The sequence below is a fragment of the Lagopus muta genome, chromosome 3 (assembly GCF_023343835.1).
Source record: "Lagopus muta isolate bLagMut1 chromosome 3, bLagMut1 primary, whole genome shotgun sequence".
Lineage (NCBI taxonomy): Eukaryota > Metazoa > Chordata > Aves > Galliformes > Phasianidae > Lagopus > Lagopus muta.
The window spans coordinates 87,112,676-87,131,777 of record NC_064435.1 but is presented as its reverse complement, the minus strand read 5'-3'; the positions used below and the strand labels follow the sequence as shown (position 1 = coordinate 87,131,777).

The 19,102-nt window shown below is 42.4% G+C and overlaps 1 long non-coding RNA gene across 1 annotated transcript; it reads left to right on the top strand.

The window, feature by feature from the left end:
* Window positions 1–310: 310 nt before the first annotated feature.
* Window positions 311–4,475, top strand: LOC125691375 (uncharacterized). The gene is made up of 2 exons (XR_007376103.1): window positions 311–352; window positions 1,523–4,475. It is a non-coding gene; the product is annotated as an uncharacterized LOC125691375 (long non-coding RNA).
* Window positions 4,476–19,102: the final 14,627 nt, after the last annotated feature.

The following is a 19,102-nucleotide window of genomic DNA, read 5'->3' as shown; positions in this document are numbered from 1 at the left end:
CCTGCACCAGCTACTGCTCATGTGTGAGTTCTTAGCCTGTAACGAGTGTGATGTAATGCAGAAATACAATTTATCCTCATCTTTTTTCACTCCAGGTTATCTCTGTGTGTCTAATGAATAAGGAGAACTGTATGGGAACTGCTGAGTCACGGCCTGAACCTCTGATTAATCACCTGAGGTGAGCCATGAGTCAGCCAGAGGAGCACAGGTGAAGGCAATTCACCTGTGCTGCCGGAAGGGGTGGAGCCAGGCTGCACCCCTCCTGGACCTATTTAAGAGCTGGCTACCAGAGGGGAAGGATCTCTGCTGGAGATCCCCTCTTTTGGTATCTTCTAGTGAGCTCAACCCAAGGGTAAGCTCTTCCACTTATTCTCTTTTGTGATCCTTGTTTGCTTTGCCTTACTCTTTTGATTATATTGCAATTATAACATCTTGATATCTATTGATTATACACAATTATATTGTGATTATAACATCTTGGTTATACAGAGAACCAATGACCTTTTTTGATGTTTCTCTACTGGGCCCAATACCAGAGTATAACTGCATCTACGAGAATAGGAGATTGATATAGTGGCACATATCTCTGTCAAACTGATCTAGGCTTTTTGGTTCAACAGCTTTTCTTTTACTGCATGAGTCTTTCTTTTCAGTTTGAGTCAACTTTTCTGTTGGCAGTCTAAAAGAGGCAAATGAAACAGTCCTACTGCAAATCTTGGGACAATTACTGGCCGTCTGAAAACATGTTCATGCTTCATGTCTGAACAAAAAATCATAAATAATGTTATCCCTGTGAATCAGAGTAACCCAACTCAGTGCTTTTGCTTAAAAATCATCTCATAAATTATTCAACCAGTTCCAATTTTTGACTGACTTGCTGAACAGAATCTGGGTCATAAATTGATATTTCCTAAATCGAGCCAGTGACAGGCTGGATTACGTAAGGACTTTCACTGCAGATCCCCAGGTCCCAGACCTTGCTGCAATAAATAATTAAGTATTTTATGGAGTATAGGATAAATCCAAGAGACTGGGAAAGCTTTGGTTTAAAATACACTACAGCCTAGTGGTTAGAGATGCTCCTGGGAGAGACAGGCTCTTCTCCCAGGTCTAAATCAGGCAGAAGAGGAAGGTGAGACCAGTTCCAGCCTGCCTAGGGGGACAATAGATGAGAAGGGTGATTGTTTTCCCTCTGCATGCTTTTTGTGAGACGCCTATCTAGGAGGCATGTTCTGATAGCTTGAAGGCCAGGCAGAGGAGTGTTTACTATGTGAAAGTGCAGATATGAGCATCAACTTCCTTACAGCCTGTGTAATGCATGTATGTCTCCAGCAACTGAAATGTGAAGTACTTCTGTCATGTAACAGTAAGCATCTGTAAACTCAGCCGATCAGTTGAAGGTATCTTGAAGTTCTGAATCTGAATTCTGGTGCCTAACATGGCAGCCCATTTCTGTAGGCTATTTATGACTTGGGGATCATGTGTTTTTCTGTTTACTATAATTTTTCAATTCTTTCTCCAGGCTGCTATTCTGAGCTAACCTCAGTACCCACAGAGGGCTCCATGACCCATCCGCCGACTGCTGAGCTTGCTATGAGCCTAACTGCAACTCTGAGCCTGGTTTTCCCTCCCATCTGGCAGTGAAAATGAACTGCTGCTGACTGAATGACCACTGATTCTCTTGGAAGCAGAGCTCTGCTAAGAGCAACAGCCAACTCTGTCACCATTTGTGAGGATTTGTAGCTTGGGCCCTGAGACATCTGGCTGAGATATTTACGCAGTCCTGTATTGCGCTCGCTGAGGCTCTGCGTTCACATCTGGAGTCTAGACTGAGTGACTCTATGGGCTGGCCTTCAAGCCTCCGAACAGCTCATGTCCCTCTTGTTCTTTCATTTTGTCCTTTTATTGCTTTATTGGTTTATTTATTTGCTGTAGGTGCTCCTATCACAACTCTTCAGACATTCCTGTCATGGCCACTTGAGAGCTTCAGTGAGGAATGGCAGCAACTGAAAGAAACCAGGCAGAACCAGATGGGATGGGTAGGGGAAAAAAGGCTGTGTTGAGGCAAGGCTTTGATTGCGTGGTTATGGTGACGGGGGATGGCTGGTGCTTGATTGCACTGTTTCTTCTGAGGCATACAGCTGTGTTTGTGGGAAATGACAATGCTCATCTGAACAGGGCTTGCATTCAACACATGTGGCAGGGAGCAGTGGTTTCGGTAAGCTGTTAGCTGACCACATGGCTGAGCCAGACAGGGGGATGTGTTGCCCAGTACCCCGAGTCAGATCCATCAGTGGGATGCAGTTACAACCTGGGTCATGGCAGAGCTTTCTGCCTAAAGCTGGCTGAAGCAGTACTCTGGCTAGAGATAACCTCCATTCAGTGTCCTCAGGGGTAAGCAGGGGGCCAAGACCTAAACCAGGACATGATGGGTAGAATTCAGGGCCAAAATGTAGAGATCTGAGATACCTGAGTTGCTGGCACAGGACTGGTAGAATAGGACAGACCTAGAGCCCCTAAAAGAGACATCCAGGTTTAGGAAATTAATCTCTTCCACTATTTCCTATGTTCTGCCTTTGCGTTTAGTTGGGAATCATATTTTAAATTTGGGATGCTACGAGCTGTAGCCCCGTACTGGTGCCGTACGTTTATCTGAGCACTGGCCCCAACAATATTAGCAGCTACTGCTATTCCACACTGGGAGCAAATCTTCCCAGATAGTGCTGCTCTCATTCTCAGCCTCTTCATTTCTTTCTCTGAGCCTTTAGTCTATTAGTTCCATTTGCTCCTCTGTCTGTACCATATTCTCCTTTGCTTTAGTTGCCTAACAGGCCTGTTGGCTGCTGCTGGAGAAATGCTGCTGGAGAGTCAAGGGCCAAATATTTTTGACAACTGTGAAGTTAGGACAAACGCAGTGGAGAAACTGAATGATCTAATAGGAAGAATGAATGTAGTGCTTGAAAAGATGGGTGCTGTGGATGTACCTGTTTGTGCAGGTAGATCTGGATATGTATTTGGATATAGGTAAGCCAGAATCTACAATAAGAGAATGTCACAAACTCTAGAAATTCAAGCACTGAAATACAGTTCAATTCACCCTTTAAAGAATGGTAAAAAGGAATTTCAGATATTTTCTGTGCACTTAAAGTAGCCAGCAACACCGTGATGGCAGTTCTAAGTAAAGGGCCTTAATCAGAGTATATAAAAAGCCTGATGATGTTTGAAAAGCAGGTCCAGCTCCCAAGCATTGTCTCTTTCCCACTATCAATGACACCCATTGTGCAGTAACAACATTTGCACAGAGATATGTCTTGTTTTGTGCACAGAGAATGTATCGAAGCAGTCATAGGGCTGCATTAGCCTTGGCTAAAAAAGTCCCCAAGGGCCCGTCTGCCAGCTGCTGACTGATGTAGAGCCACCACTGCTGATAATAGGGTACATGTGCTGGCTTTGAGCTGAACTAGGCAATCTAGGGCACAGTTAGATGTGCTCAACAAGGATCGAGTTCAAACCTGTTTAAGAAGTTAGTTCCTGTCAGCGGTGATTTAAGCTAAGTGGTTTTTCTGTGGATTAGGAAGGACGAGAAATGCTCACGCAGTCAGCTACTTCATCTTGGCTGTCACAGTGGTGATTTCAACACAGCCAGGGGAGTCAGAAAGACAACAAACAGCTGAGATCTGTAACTTCCTAAATCAAACAGGCACAAGCTGCTGAAGGTGTATTTCTACGAGATGTTTGTCTGCTTGTATGTAGCAGAATTATGCTGCCTACTTTGCTTCTTGCAAGTAAATGGAATCAAGAAGTGCCTAGACTTTGAAGATGTAGATCATTGTCCAAGACTGGGAAAAGCTGCTGTTGACTGAATGTTGCTGATCCATTCAGCAGCTCAACTGCAGCAGGAAGAGTATCAGTGTGGTTGAGGCTCGAAAACATGGGTTTTTGCTGCAGAGATTGACATACCATGGCTGAAGAGAGCATGTAAATTTCCCCTAAAAAAAGGTCACTGCAAGATTCGAGAAATGTAAACACACTAATAATTAGACAAAAGAACATGGTACGTGGCATCTGTGTTAATGTCACCTGAATTCTTCATCAGCCACGTTCCTTCTAGGAATATCCCACATGTGGTAAGCAGGATATACCTTTGTGCGAATAGTGTTTTACACCATCTGGCATCACTGAGGTCAGCTGCCCTGTCTTCCAGGCTTAGGAGCCAAAATTGGCCTTGTATCAGAACAGTCATATTGTGAAGCAGCTAAGCAGAGCTCCTCTGTGTTTCCCAATATTATTCAGTTCCTTCTTCAGAAGATCATGCTTTACACAGCAGGAAATGCAACTAGAGGTCTTCCTAATAGTTAGTGCCTCCTCAAAGTATTAATGCCATATTCTCGTGGAGTTCTGGAGCAGCAGTTCAGCTGCTAAGCATTCTTTTTCCTGAGAGATCATAGTGAGAGCACTTTTCAAGATCCAGAACATGATCTGCATGTTTAAGCTCTAGGTAGCCTCTAAGCTTGTAAGTTAACCCCAATAACACCAGTGATGAAATTCTGGTTGTATCAGCAAGAGTTTAGAGATACTAAGCAAAACAAAAAATTACAGTGAGCACTAAGTGAATACTCTGGCTTGGCTTGGACAGACTACAGTGAAACAAAGGTTACTTCTGTCTGGGTTAAATTCTTCTGTCTCCTAAGTGATCATTTTATTTTGTAGAGAAATGGCAAGTGAAAAAGAAATCCAACAAAAATCAAACCAACCAAACCAAACAAACAACAAAAAACCCACAAGGAAAATGGCTTAAGTCTTCTTAACCTGGTGAGGATCCCACTGACTACAATAGTATTTTAACTTCGCAACGTTTAAGAGAACAGCAGGGTCTGAACAGTCAGGCACTTAGTTGGGTTGTTGGTGTTTCTAAACCTTTAATAAGGCAGTGCTGAATGCAAATATCTTATACCATCACTCAAGGCCTCTTGAAGGCAATGCATACAACATACAAATAGAAGCTGTAATCTATAATGCCGCAAATCCTTTAGGAGGATTATCTCTGTTATCTCATCTGACATCAGAGAATTACATGTAATATAGGCACATAAATGGCTTAGTCACAGAGAGATCCTTTAGAAAAGGGTAGTAGAGAGGAAGTTTTGTTTGTTTCTAAGCCAAGAAGAAGAGGGAAAGCTCTTCCAATGACAAATGGATCTGAGTTAAGTCCTCTTTGGGTTCACGACACATCTTGCTCACTAGAGAGAATTAGCTGGGGGAACGGAGCCCTCACTGTCTTGATTTGCATGTAGTCATTTGGAGCTGTGCAAGGAGTGGGTGTCACGTGCTTGTGCCTCCATTACCCTTTGGCTGAGACCAGTAAATCTGTGTGTGAGTAGTGGGGCCTGACAGAAAGTGGTAGACAATCAATGATTGAATGGTGTAGTTCACACTGACCAAACAACAGCCCTACATTTGAATAACCTGAACTCAGGGTAAGATTGCTTGACTTACGAAGTTCAGATGCATGCCTACGCTGATGATTTACTCATTGCAGAGCCAGCCTGGGTTCATCTTTCATAGGTCTCTCCTACTGTCTTCACTTATTTTTCTTTATAGAACCCTGCTGGTTTCTTCAAAGAGAAAGTGAAAAACTGATACACTGTCATGCAATTTCCCTGTTTTCTGTGACTTTTCTTGTGCTTCCTACCTATCTTTCCTCTTTTTTTCAGTAAAGTGAATGAGATTCTAATCTATTTGTGACTGCTTGCTCTAGTTACCTTATTCCCTTTTCCTTCTCACCTGCATATCGCTCTGGTTTTCCTCCTAAAATCTCACTTTGGCTTTTTTTTTTTTTTCCCCTAACAATACAAGTCTATTCTTAAAAATATTTAATTAGAATCCCATCCCTCTGTAGTTAGCAACCAATTACCAACTCTTCCCTTCCTTTCATCTCTAATTGCATCTCTGACAGCAATGAATGTGTTGTTTATTGCCCATAAGCCAGAGGTGCTGTCCCAGATCCTCCAGTCCGGCCACTCTCACTCTCTAATGATGGTAGGACAAAAGGAAAAGAAGGGAAAGGACATATTGACATACCTTGTAGTTTTAAATACCTATTTTACGTTCTCCTGTTTTGGGGACTGATTAAAAAACCACTAAATCTAATTAAGTCTTTCTGTTGATGTAATGATCTTTAGACCAGGACTAGGAAAATCATAAATTGTGTGAGCCAGGGTTCAGAAGAAACCCCAGTATTTTTGTTCATAGATGGCTTGTTTCCTGTAGCTTTCACACTGTCCTTTCCACTCCACTGACCTCTGTCTGATCGTATACAATCTCCTTTATATTCGCTTTTACAGGATAAGTAGTTGGATGTGCATAGAAGAATGTTCCATTTTCCAAAAGAATTTCTTGGATTCCCTGAAGAGATTAGTACAAAATTTTAATTAGGGGCATTGGCAGAGTTCCCAAAATGCTGGTATATTAGGCAGCAGTTTTCATTTTCATTCCCACATTTTGGTTCCTATACAACGCATAGGATTTCAGTCGAACTGTGAGACTGATGATTGGTTTACTTTAAATGATGCACATCTCGTCCCCCTGGTTTTTGTCCCTCCCATTGATACGGATGAGTCATGATTAGCAGCAGTCTTGTCTTTCCCTTCCAAAGGCTGGGGAGATTGCCCAATGTTCTGAGGACAATTGTCCAAAAGATGTCAGAGTCTGAAGTGACCGGTAAAATTTCCACTAAAACTCTGGAAGGCTTACAGGAGGCAAGTGTCATTAAGTTCTAAGAACCTCTACAGTGCTGTGGGAACCTGGCATAAAATACTCGAGCTGAACTTTGTTTGCAACTTCCTTCTATTTAGGAATTCATTAAAGGACTGGAGCGTTTGCAGGGATTTCAGGACCCAGTGCTAGAATGGCTAATTGCTGGCTTGGTCTTTTGTATACAGAGCATCACATAAAAGGACTGTGATCAAAGAATGCAGGTGCTGCTGAGGGCAATCAGAATGCAAGTATGGTGATTGCTTGCCGGATACAATATATAACGTTTCATTTAGCTGTGCTTTGCTTTGGTCCGTGATTGGATTGTGCAGGGGTTGGTGAATGGTTTTGACTGAAGTGATTTAATAAATGCATTGTTTGAGCAGAGCTGGAAGTTTGTACCTCTTCTTTCATCTTTCTGTGTTTTTCCCCTACCAGCACCCAAGAGGAACGTAACCACCACTGCAGATTTAACTTTGTTGAAGTCTTTAGTGAGTTTAAGTTGCTGTTACCTTCCACAGTATGCTACAGGTGGCTGCCAGTTAATTTTACCTGCATCTGGGGTCTTGCTGTGGAGGAGGGCCAAGTTATGCAGTGCGATTTAGCTTACGTATCTTCACAGTGAAAGCTTAAGGAATCGCCAATAATTTCATTACTCTATTTATCATACCTATATTTTCTTCAGTTCCTTCTGCAAGCATTCTCATCAAATGGCAAAGCAAAGTCTATAGTGAAGCTTTTTCCTTTTTTACTAACCATCTGATTTGATCACCCCCCAAAATGGCACAAACCATATGAAACAAGTAGAGCTGTGGCCCCTGGCTTGGAGAACATGCATGAGTAATTAAATCATATGCCCTTCTGTCACCATCTTTTGCAGGGAGAGGGATTAAAATCTGTGTTCACAGGCTGAGAGCAGGTGTCTGCGATGAGATCCCATGCTGTGACATGCATGCAGCACATTCTTACATGAAAAGTCCTGGCTGATGAAATGACCACAGGAAGACAACACGGAACCCTCCTGGCAGGATCAGAAGAAGCTTAATTAAGCTCTGTGGTTAATGTTAAAGTGAGTGTGTGCCTGTTTCAGATGAGCATTAAGAAAATTGAAAGCATGATCGTATTTTAATTATATCCAGGTCCTCCTGACGTTCCTCAAGCGAACTGCATTGCCTCTTGCATGGTCAGATGATACAGTGACTCAGATGTGAACACACACGTCTTTACGTAGATGGGATTTGGTAACTGATCCAATGTGGTTTTGGAGTTTGTTAGTTATGGACACATTTTTCTTTGGCAGAAGGCAGCACTGAACTCGCAGTTTCTGCTGTAATTCTAGAGACAGTTGCTGTAGTTGTAACTACATTACTGAAAGCATTAACTACAGACTCCCTGTAATTTTGCTAGAGCTTTCATTAAAGAAGGTAGAAAAAAATAAACTAGACAAGACTCAATTTGTGCTAGGATGGTCAAACAATATGACAGTACTACTGAAGGCAGTAGTCCTTTGCTTTTTAACATTGTGCTTTGCCACTACAGAACTTAAAATGCTTTCCCAATTTCTGTGAAGCAACATGAGAAGATCTTCACGTGTGAATGACTGTGGCTGTTGTAGCAGTGGTGAAGTAGAGGTTTGACAAGTGAGGTGTTCTAACAGCATGGGGAGTCAGTGATGAAAGAGAAAAGGCAAGACTGAAATACTCATGCCCACCTTAATTCAGAATATGAAAAACTGTAGCCTGGCTGCGTAGCTGTATGTGGATTGACGGAGCGACAACTAAAATCTTAAGGCTTCATAAACACCTTTGCTTTTCACTCTATAAGAATTTGTCCTCTCTTGCTTGTCTTTTTTTTTTGTTTGTTTTGTTTTTTAACATAGCAGGTTAGGACTTTCTCAGATGTGAAAGAAGGCTATGTTTGAGAAATTCATTAGCCAAATTAGACATATAATAATGAGGGGGTGAGTAAAAGGCAGCTAAGAATGGGGGTGGCAGCAGAAGCATGGACGAGGATAGCTAGAGACAGTTTTCTGCTGGGGTAGCTGATTGAAACAACAGTACAGTACCTTGACTAATGTAGAGCTAATTAAGCCTGTATAGGACAAAGCATTATCAAATATACTATAGGGAACAATCTTTCTATGGTAAATCAATCCCTGATGAAATTCCATTGACTTCAATGGGTTTTCTTCTGGGATGAATTTGGCCTGATAACCTAATAAGTCTTTCCTGTCTCTAATTTCTAAGGTCCTTTTGTCAGAAGCATAACAAGGAACTTCAGTCTGGCTTTCAAAAGTGCTGAACACCCAAAACTCCTACTGAGGTCTCTGTGAATCACAGGTACTTAATACCACTGCAAATCAAAGCTGAATGAACCGTTTCATGTTTGCTGTGAGTTTGCTTTCTGTACAGTGCCATCACATCTGCACAAAGACCCTAAGTTAACCCCTAAGCCTTTTGAGGCAGAAACTTCCTATGTGTAGGTACCTCATGCAGTGCAACACAGAGCTCAGGAAAGGCCTCCAGGCATTAATGCAATAAAATTAATTAGTATCAACAACAGTAAATTATAAGTTCACAGTATTTGTATTTACAAGGCAATGGGGAATGTATATTTGGGCTGGCTATGTATTGACGGGCCTACATTTGTTACTCAGCTTTCAACTGACTGATTTTCAGATGAATTATCTGATTTTTCAGATAAATCATTTCCAGATTGTTCACAGTATTATTTTGTGAACTGTTGTGGCTTAACTGGGCAGCAGCTCAGCACCACACAGCCATTCACTCACTCTCCCCACCAGGTGGGATGGGGGAGAGAACTGGAATAAAAACCAACAAAGTAGAACTCGTGAGTTGAGATGAAAACTGTCTACTAAGGCAGAAAAGGAAGTGAAAATTAGAATAATTATAATAATGATACTAATAAAATATATATATACAAAACAAATGATGCACCATGCAATTGCTCACCACCTGATGACAGATCTGAGCAGCAGTTGGCGTCGCACTCAACTCCAAACTTTTTAAAAGTTTCTGTGTGATATCATATGACATGGAATATCCCTTTGACCCCTTTGAGTCAGCTGCCCTGGTTCTGTCCCCTTCCAGGCCCGTGTGCCCCATCAGCCTCCTTGCTGGCAGGGCAGTAGGAGAAATTAAAATGTCCTTGGCTCTGTGCAGCCACTGCTTAGCACCGACTGAAGCATCAATGTGTTATTAACATTGTTTTTTCTCCCAAAGTCAAAACATGGCATCACACCAGACATTATGAACGGAGAAAAACCTTTGTCCCAGCTGAAACCAGAACACAGACTTAGAAAATTTATCTTTTTAAGAGTCTGCAAAAGCAATCTCTGGAGATAGCCACAGGTGAAAATGACTGCATCTTATTATGCCTGCAGCACAGAATGAGTGACTCTTCCCTTCACTCTGCAAGTGCTACAGATTTATGTGCTTCTACTAAAATCTCTGCATGCCTGTTTTTACACTGGATGTTACAGTTTGCATTTGTGAGGTGACCAGGACTATCATGTAAAATCATATCAGAATTGTTTTGAAAGGTGCAGATCAAACATGGGACCTGCTGTTTGGAATGTTAGCCCTTTTATTGCACAGTTACTGTTAAGTCTGCTCTTTTTTGGCTTTCATTTCATGGAAGATGCATATCGTATAGATAATGACAGATTTTTGTAATATTTATCTCTCTGTTTCTGTCAGCTTCTTGATGTTATGTAAGTTCCCAAAACAGCAACCCCATCATTGAGTGAGCTGTGCCCTGATTTTGTTCAGAGGGCTGCCTTTGAGAGGAGGATTACCGTTTATCTCTGTTGTTTAAAAAACAGATCTATTTGATTTCCCAGTTTGTTTTTCAAAAAGACAGCTCCCATGAATCTTAAAGAAATCCATAATGCAGCAGGGAAGGAATATAATAGAACAGTTTGGGGAAAAAAAAACCAAAACACAAGCAGAGGAAAGCATACCGTGCAATACACTTGGTGTGAACTTTTCCCAGAAGATTGCTTTAGCCTCATAGTTCGCTTACAACCAGAGTACAGTGATGCTGGGCAGCCTGCCAGTGCTTGTTATTGTAGTGCTGTGTGAACCAGTTCCCTGGTGAAGAAAGAAATGGAGAGACAGACTTTTCTTTGCCTTCCATAACTGTCCCGCACGCTCCTCTCTGCTGTCTCAGAACACCCTCCTGTTCTCCACATCAAGGTGCTTTGATGCATGCAGACCTGTGCAGATGTCACACTCATGGTTTTGCAAGCAGTGCTCCTCACTGCACTGGAATTTCAGCTAACACCTCTGGCAGTCTAGGGATAAGGCACCCTGTGATATGCACAGTGAGGAAGGGTAACACCTTGTCCTCACAACAGGAGTATCTGGAAGGGAATGGAAGCATTCTTAGGAGGGGTGCAAGGCTAAGCTTCATGTCTACTCTGAATTTTGCAGTCATCTTTGACGTGAGCCAGGGCTCAGAACCATGCTACAGATACCAAGGAGGCTTCCAGTTGCTCAGAGTACTGGCTGAGCTCCTTCAGGCAAGCCTGAAAAGCAGCACGCAGTCACAGAGGAGTTAACTGCTCACAGTCTGTCCATGAACATATAGCAGAATCGAGTATGGATGAAGGAGGCCTCCCACGTTCTTGCATCTATATTCTACCTGGAAACCCATCCAAGAACATTTCAAAATCAGCAAACATGGAATGGGGTTGTTTTTATTCCCCTCCCCTCCACATCCACACACCTCCTCTTCATGCTGGTATATTGCCTTGAACCCTGAAACTACAGTGCTCTCTGGCAAACACTCGCACAGCCTCCATCAGAAGCATGCTGGGCTCCCAAATGTGATAAAAAGCTGATAAAAATGATCTGGGCATTAAGACAGCCTCAGTGGAAGAATGTTCAGCTAAATAGATACCATCTGTCCCTCAAAGTAAGCACGTCCTTGTTCTGCCCTGGCCTGAGCACTGTGAGCTGTTGCTTTTGTGGCGCAGCCCATGTGTGGACTGACCATTGTTCCCAGGACCTGGGGTGATTGTTTATGCAATGGAGTCTTTATGAGAAACAGTTTCAGTTGTGGGTTTTTTGTTTTGTTTTATTAAAAAAAAAAAAAAAAAAGGATTAAAGATTGGTAATGAAAACAACATTTTTGCCTAATACAGAAAAGTGATGGACTGGAGCTCAGCTGAACAGTCATGCTAGCCTGCACAGCACGTTTCTTTAGGGAAGCCAAAGAGGGAAGGAATCTTGAAGAAATAAAAGCAGCGTACAAATCACCAAGAGACTTTTCATGTCAATAATGAAGAGTGAAAATATTTTCCAAGGGCCATGGGCAGCTAGCACAGAGCACTGACTTTTAAGTTTGCATATGCATTTTCTTTACCTCCTCATGGACGTAGATAATGGAACAGATCTTAGGAACCGACTTTCTCTGAGCACAACTGAGCAAAATCTGGGACTCTCCATATGTATGTGAGAGTACAGTCTGCCTAGAGTCCTGCATAGCCCCAGGAACAGAGGTGCTGTCACACTTCCCCAGGGAAGATCAGGAAGGAGCATCTACAGTGGGACAGTGTCATTCTTTAGCGAACCTAAGCAGAATCATGCTACTATGTCAAAGCAAAGCTGAGCATTTGAAGGCCTGGGCCTCCCAGGTCTGCTTGAACATGTTTAGTCTGCTTGAGTTACGTCTATCTGTAGCGTTGTCTTTGGTGCTGCCTTTGGATGGACCTTGGACCTATGTTGCAGATGACTAGCTTTCTGGCTGTCTTCCTCAAACCTGTGTTGTAGTTCTTCTTCAGTCCCGCTGTAGGTCCTGTCTTTTTTCATCCTCAGTGGAGCCCCTGGACCTGATTAAGCTCATGCAGCATCTGGGGCTGTTGATGGCCCATGCTATCAGCTCTGCCTATTGTGGGCAGGCCCTGTGGGATGGCACCTTGTTGGTAAGGGTGCTGCCTGCGCTGGGCCACCCATCTCACCTTCCCTAAGGGAGAAACCTGCCCTTGCACCTTCCCAACAGTGCCGTAGCCTCTGTAGTACTCACAGGATAATATCATGTGAACTCTAGCAAGCAGTCACACAATGTAAAAAGGTGTTATCCTATTGTTTGTTGGCAATGGGGGCCAAAGAACCTGTGGGCAGCAGGAGTGTCTTTTCCATTATCTGCTGTAGCAGCCATAATGTACAACAGCTGCCTCCTGGCTGGGAAAGGCTGATTGTCAGGACAAGGGAGGTCAGGGTCAACTGTTTGCCTGTGCAGTTACTGTTGTCTGTGATCTAAGTGAGGAACTGGGAAACACTTCAGTGCTCTGAAGCTCTGGGCCAGTAGCAAATTACCAAAAGCGTGCTGGAGCACAGAGCTGGAGCGCTGCTTATATATCTGTGCAGGACATAGAATTCATAGAATCATAGAGTATTCTGATATGAAAAGATAGTTAAAATCTCACATGGCACTTCACCATCAAAGCTGCTGTAAGGGTCAGAATATCCTTTTTCTCTGAGCAAAAGTTTTGTTGAAGATGGTAGCCAAGCTCAAAGGAACTGCTTGTTCTTATTCATCTCCAGTGAAGTTTGGGCTTTAAGTAACGGAAGATGAGGGCAGCTGGTAAAAGAAGCTGACATCTCAGGAAAGAGACAATATTTCTGTCATTCCATGCCTCAACGTCTGCAAAGGTCCTGTGCACCCCCAAGAAGAGGCTGCTGGCACTGCAAGGGATTCTAAATGCTTCTGATGCTTTACTTGAAGAGAAGCAACTTTTGTATGGTCATGTATGTGTAAATCTCTATTCCTTTTTCCCTTAATTACTTTTAGTTTGAAAGTGAATCCATCAACTTGGAGACTTAACATTGAGACTTTGCTAATGGTCTTAACAAAGCCTGGAGCAGTGGCAGTACAGAAGCTGCATGCAAGGAAGAGCAGCCAGAAGGGATCTTCACGTGCAGTGCATCCTGCAGTCCCACAGCTTGAAACTCTTCCAAGGCTGGACATAAACCCATCTGTGTAGGAAGTATGTAAGATCCTCATTTGGATCAATTAGGGCATACAAGAAAAACTCAAGAAAATGAGTAAAATTCATAGAAGTTACAAGTGTATACTACAGAGGCCTTGTATTTTGGAAGCATCTTCATGAAGCAAAGGATTTTCCCCATACTTCTGAATCAGAATGAGTTTCTGGTATACGAAAGACAAGAAGAAAGTTCAGAACTCAAATTGTTGGGATTTCTGGTTTGGTTTGTTTTGATCTCTCCTTCACCCTTCTGTGACAAAAGACAACATATGCAAATAGCTTAAAAGCAGGTTGAGGGATGGTGGCCACTGATTTGTGTGCAGAGGGATGCAGTGAGAAGTGGAGAAGGGTTTCTGCGTGGCTGCACAGTAGTACTGAAAGATCATGCTTTATAAGGAACATGTACAACAGTGATGTTATTCAGAACAGTACTTGCTATATTACTTGCTATGCCATCTTCTGATTAAAGTTTAAAAGCACTCGGGGTCTTGGGGTAGCGGCCGAAGCTTGAAGCCTACCAAGTGTTTGACTCTTCATACAAGAAACTATTCATATAGTTTCATATTCACATATTCATGCTTACAGTCAAAGGATAGCCTATTAAGAGGTAAAATTCTGCTCTGTTATTTGAAATGTTCAAGATCAGACCTTGGTAAAAACATTTCTTTGTGTTGTAGTTGGATGACATGAAACTTCTTTTGATGGCTGCTGCAGTTTAGCCTTCATGAGTTGGTTAGAAGGGCTGATCCTAGGACCTGGCTTATTTTCACTGCATGTGTTACGCAGATTTCCTTAAAAAGGAATCTTATGCCTTAGCCAGGAAGATAAATAATGAGAAAACATCTGCTATTTAAGCTCTGGACTGACCCATAAATCTTAATGACGAATGCAATACCAGAAGCAGAAATCATCTACAGATTGCAAAATAGTCACACTCTCCCTTTTTGGTTTCTTTTTTTTTTTTAAAATCTTTTTTTTTTTTTTTTTTTATCAATGTTGTTTTCATTCCTTTAATTCCTTTAATTCCTGGCAATTTGGAAGCTCACGGTTTTTTATTTTCCTTCTCACTTTTTCATTATAAGTAATAGGAGCTGCTGAGGGAAGGGCATGGCAACCATAATAACACAAGAAGGATGGAACAGACAGCCTCTACAAGAAGCTGACAGGCAGAGAATAATGACAGAACAGAGGATGGATAGCTAATAGGATGATTTACTCGTGAGAAGCTCTGGAGAGTGAGAAGCTTCTTTGCCTTTTTATTTCAACTTCACATGATGGAGAAGAAAGGGGTTTGCTTAACGGCTTTAATCCTTTGCTGTATTTTCTCCTACCAGGGGATGGGAATGTGTTTCTTTCCTCAGTGCTTCTCTGTGGCCTGTCTCCAAAAGACAAGACTGCTCCGCAGAGTAACAAGAGACCTCTCTCCTTTTGCCTATAGAGCTGCAACATAAAGGTCCCAGCATACATTCAAAACAGCTGTACCTGTGATGACCAAAGAGTTAAAGATGCTAAAATATGAAATGCCATGGAGAATGTCAAGCTCAGAATTCAGAGAAGGAGCTTAGTGTGGGGCATGGCTTACCTGCAGCATGAGCAGAGATAAGGAAATTCGAATTTAGTTGAGATGCTGAATAGAACTAGAGGGCCTCTCACGCAGCAAGTCATTCTGTTATCTGTTTGTTTATTGCAAGGTCAGGCTAATTTTATTCTGCATTTCTCGTTGCTTTAATCTAAACATTGAAAGAGGCGATGGGGTAAAAGTCTCAGGAGATCTGGAGCAGCATATGGACCATATCTCTTGATAAATCGTGGAACTATCCCCTTGCAAATGGGCAGGGATGGAGTATTTCTTCCACTGAAGCTGTGAAGGAATCCTTGCATCCCATGAGTCAGTATTCTTTGTCTGTAATTTCAAAGATAGGTCAGTGGGTATGGAAATCAGTCTACAGAAATTCATTCACTTACTCCTCTCTGATTGGGCCAGGTGGTACAAGTAAGCTGGGCTGGAAATTCAGCTCTCCTTTGGGAGTGGTTTTCTCTGGGCAGAAATTACCCCATTCTGAGTCACTCCTGAGACACAACTGTAGTGCTGGAGTGGCTGGGCTGGCAATGTTCAAGCACACAAGCAGATTGCAAATAAGATAATGTTCATTGGTTGAAACAGAAATGGAGGGACAGTGGGCTAAAATTAAACACCTGGTGATACTCTGTTGTGCTGTTTTGTTTTGTTTTGTTTTCTCCTATGCCTTGAATACCACCTGCTTGAAAATCAGCTGAATCCAAGTGTTACTCTGAAGGGCTCTTCTTGTTGAGATTTTCATAAAGTGGAGCAAAGAATTGTGTCTAAAAGACAAATAGGAGTCTAATAAGTAAATGCAAAAAGAGACTGCAAACTGATGGGTGCTCAGAAGAGGGTGAATGAGTTTGACTGAGATCTGGAGTAAAGCAGTCCTGTGCTCTTTCAATTACAGGTTTAAGACTGCCACAATTGACAGATTAAAGGTGTTCACCCTAATCCAAATTATACTTTCCCCAGTCAAATTGACCATTGTGTCAGCTTCAATTTGTTCAGATATGTCACCCACAGTGACTGATTGGACTGATTCACTTGCACACTCTTTGACAAGGTCCTTGTTTTGTGTTCACTCCTTGCTATTTCCTTGCCATTTCCCTTGTCAGACAGATACTCTAGAGGCATTTCCATTATCTTCCATGGAGCTGTACCTCAGAAATGTAGTGGACTGGAAAGAAAAATCCTCAGGCCAATTATTCTGACATAAACTCTACTTATCAGGGAGCACTAGAATATGAAGCGTAAGTTAAAATAGCTCAAAAATAGGATGCACACGTGCACATATACACACAACCCAGACGTGCACCTAAGTAATGCTCTGCTCAGAGTCTGCTGTGACTGCAAATGGATGAGCACTTTTAAATAAGAAGCTACCCAAACATTGCCAAGTCCAAATTGAAACAGTCTCTTTAAGAATGGAAGCACTTTAATTTAAAGCAAAACCGACAAATTATTTGCACAGCTTTGCCCTGTCTCGTTTCTGTTAGAAGGAAGCATAGCAAACTGCTCAGAAAACCGCTCAGTTACCCTGTAATCTTTCAGGCTCTCTGAAAAAGGAACCAAGGTCATGTTTACACATTTCTGAGTAGTGCAGGTGCTGGTGCAGGAACACCTTCTTGAATGAGGAGGTGAAGAAGAGATAAGTTTTATTTCACTCACTGAAGGAAGGGGAGATATTTGTCTCATAAGCATAAAGTGGCATTTAGATTATTGGCTGTCAGCTTTAAGCCAAATTTCATCAGATGGGCTCTCCCTTGAGAGCCATTGACACAGCACTGAAGAATGTTGCCACTGGGAGTTTTTGGCATCTGGAGAGACCTTAGTGATGCATCCTAACCTTCCTCAGGAGTATGGGCAGGCCTGCAGGGAGACACATGGTAACATGAGGGTGGATAGCAAGGTGAGAAGGTGCAGTGGCTCCACTAGAGCTGTCAAACTCAGGGCAGTGCAAAAGGGATGAATTTGCTTGAACTTCACATTCATGGATTCTGGATTTTTTTTAAGTTTTGAATTACAGAGAATGGGGAGGAGTGCACTCTTTTTATTATAAACTCTTTGAAAGGGTTGATAACTGCATGACAAGGAGAAATGGTTTTAAGTTGAGGGAGGGGAGATTTAGGTTGGATGTCAGGGGGAAGTTCTTTACAGAGAGAGTGGTGAGGTGCTGGAACAGCTGCCCAGAGAGGCTGTGGATGCCCCGTCCCTGGAGGTGTTCAAGGCCAGGTTGGATGGGGCCCTGGGCAGCCTGGTCTGGTATTAAATGGGGAGGTTGGTGGCCCTGCATGTGGCAGGGGGTGGAGATTCATGATGCTTGAGGTCCCTCCCAATCCTGTGATTCTATTATGTTTTTTTAAGCAATTCTAGCACCTTTGAGAATTGGTGTACATGTTTGAACTTTGACAAACAACAGCCACAAACACACCTATGCCTTAGGATTTCAAGTAGTTATAATGAAAACTATACAAAAAGTGAAGCATAAGAGCAGAGCAATACCTGGCATTGTCTGTTTGTCTAACATCAGATAGTCTAAAGTTCGTGTCTCATACACACCCCTTAATATTTATGTACAGCAGCAGAATTTGTTTTTAATGGCTGATTTCCCATTTTATTCCTAGTAATGGCTCACGTTCCATGGAGGTAATGTAGAAACAATTCTCACTGTCTACATCTCTTTGGGTAAGCTTGAAATCCTTACACAGAAGCAGGCTGAGTGGCCACTTTTCGTTAAGATGTATGTGATGCAGTTTGTGAAGTCTTGGAGCAGCTACCTTGTCTGTTTATTGACTGTGAAATAAAAAGGTACCTCTGAAAATGTTTATGTGACTCAGGGTTCAGTTTTCATGGAGATGTGCTCAGGCTGTCACTCCCACTTTAATCTGGAAGTGAGAGATTTTTTTGGTAAGCTACTAAGGCATGCAAGGCAAGAAAGCAGAAACTAAGAGAGACCACAGAGGTGAGCTTGTTGAGTCAGTACTGGTTAGTAACAGTTTGAAGCTGAGAAGCAAAGGCATCAGAGATTCAGCAGGGAAAGAAAGCAGAAAAACATCACTGACTTGACAAGATTGAAAAACCCTGAGAGAAGAGGCAGAGAGGAGGAAGGCAGGGCTGGGGATCAGCCTGTTCTGAGGAGAAACAGAGGTTGATGTGTCTCTGCATGATTGACAGCACTTTGGCCAGCAGAGACTCACAAGGTGACTGCCCTGTGGATACTGAGCATATGAATGCTTAGCCTAATAATGTTAGCTCTGGCCCACCACTGCTTGCGGTAGCAATAAATATGAGCAATCTGTGGTTTCTGCAACCCTGCTTTTGGGCCTCCATGCCCGATAAAAATGGCCAGAACATGAGGGTTATATTTAATGTGATCTCTTTTATCATGCAGACTGCAGCATTGGCCTCAATTAATTCCTCCTTGTAATGGAGGATATCAGTTTGAAGAAAAAAGAAAATTTTCTCTTGATTGAAAAGTTTTATGGTGATGTATACTCTATTAGCCCTTGGGAAATAATTCTGCTGGTTAATTATCCTGAATGTTAAAAATTTGCATGTAAACTTTACTCTGAATTTGACTTGTTTTCAACTTCCAGCCACAGCATATTATTATGTATTTGCTGAACTGATTTCTGATTTTCTATTTGCTGATCAGATTTCTGCTGCCTGTTTTGATGTTGAATATGTCATTTGCCTTCTCCGTGATGAGCAATGAGCTGCTTGATCCTCTCATCTTCATGTGTCCTCAGCCTGTCATTCCCCTAACTAGATCT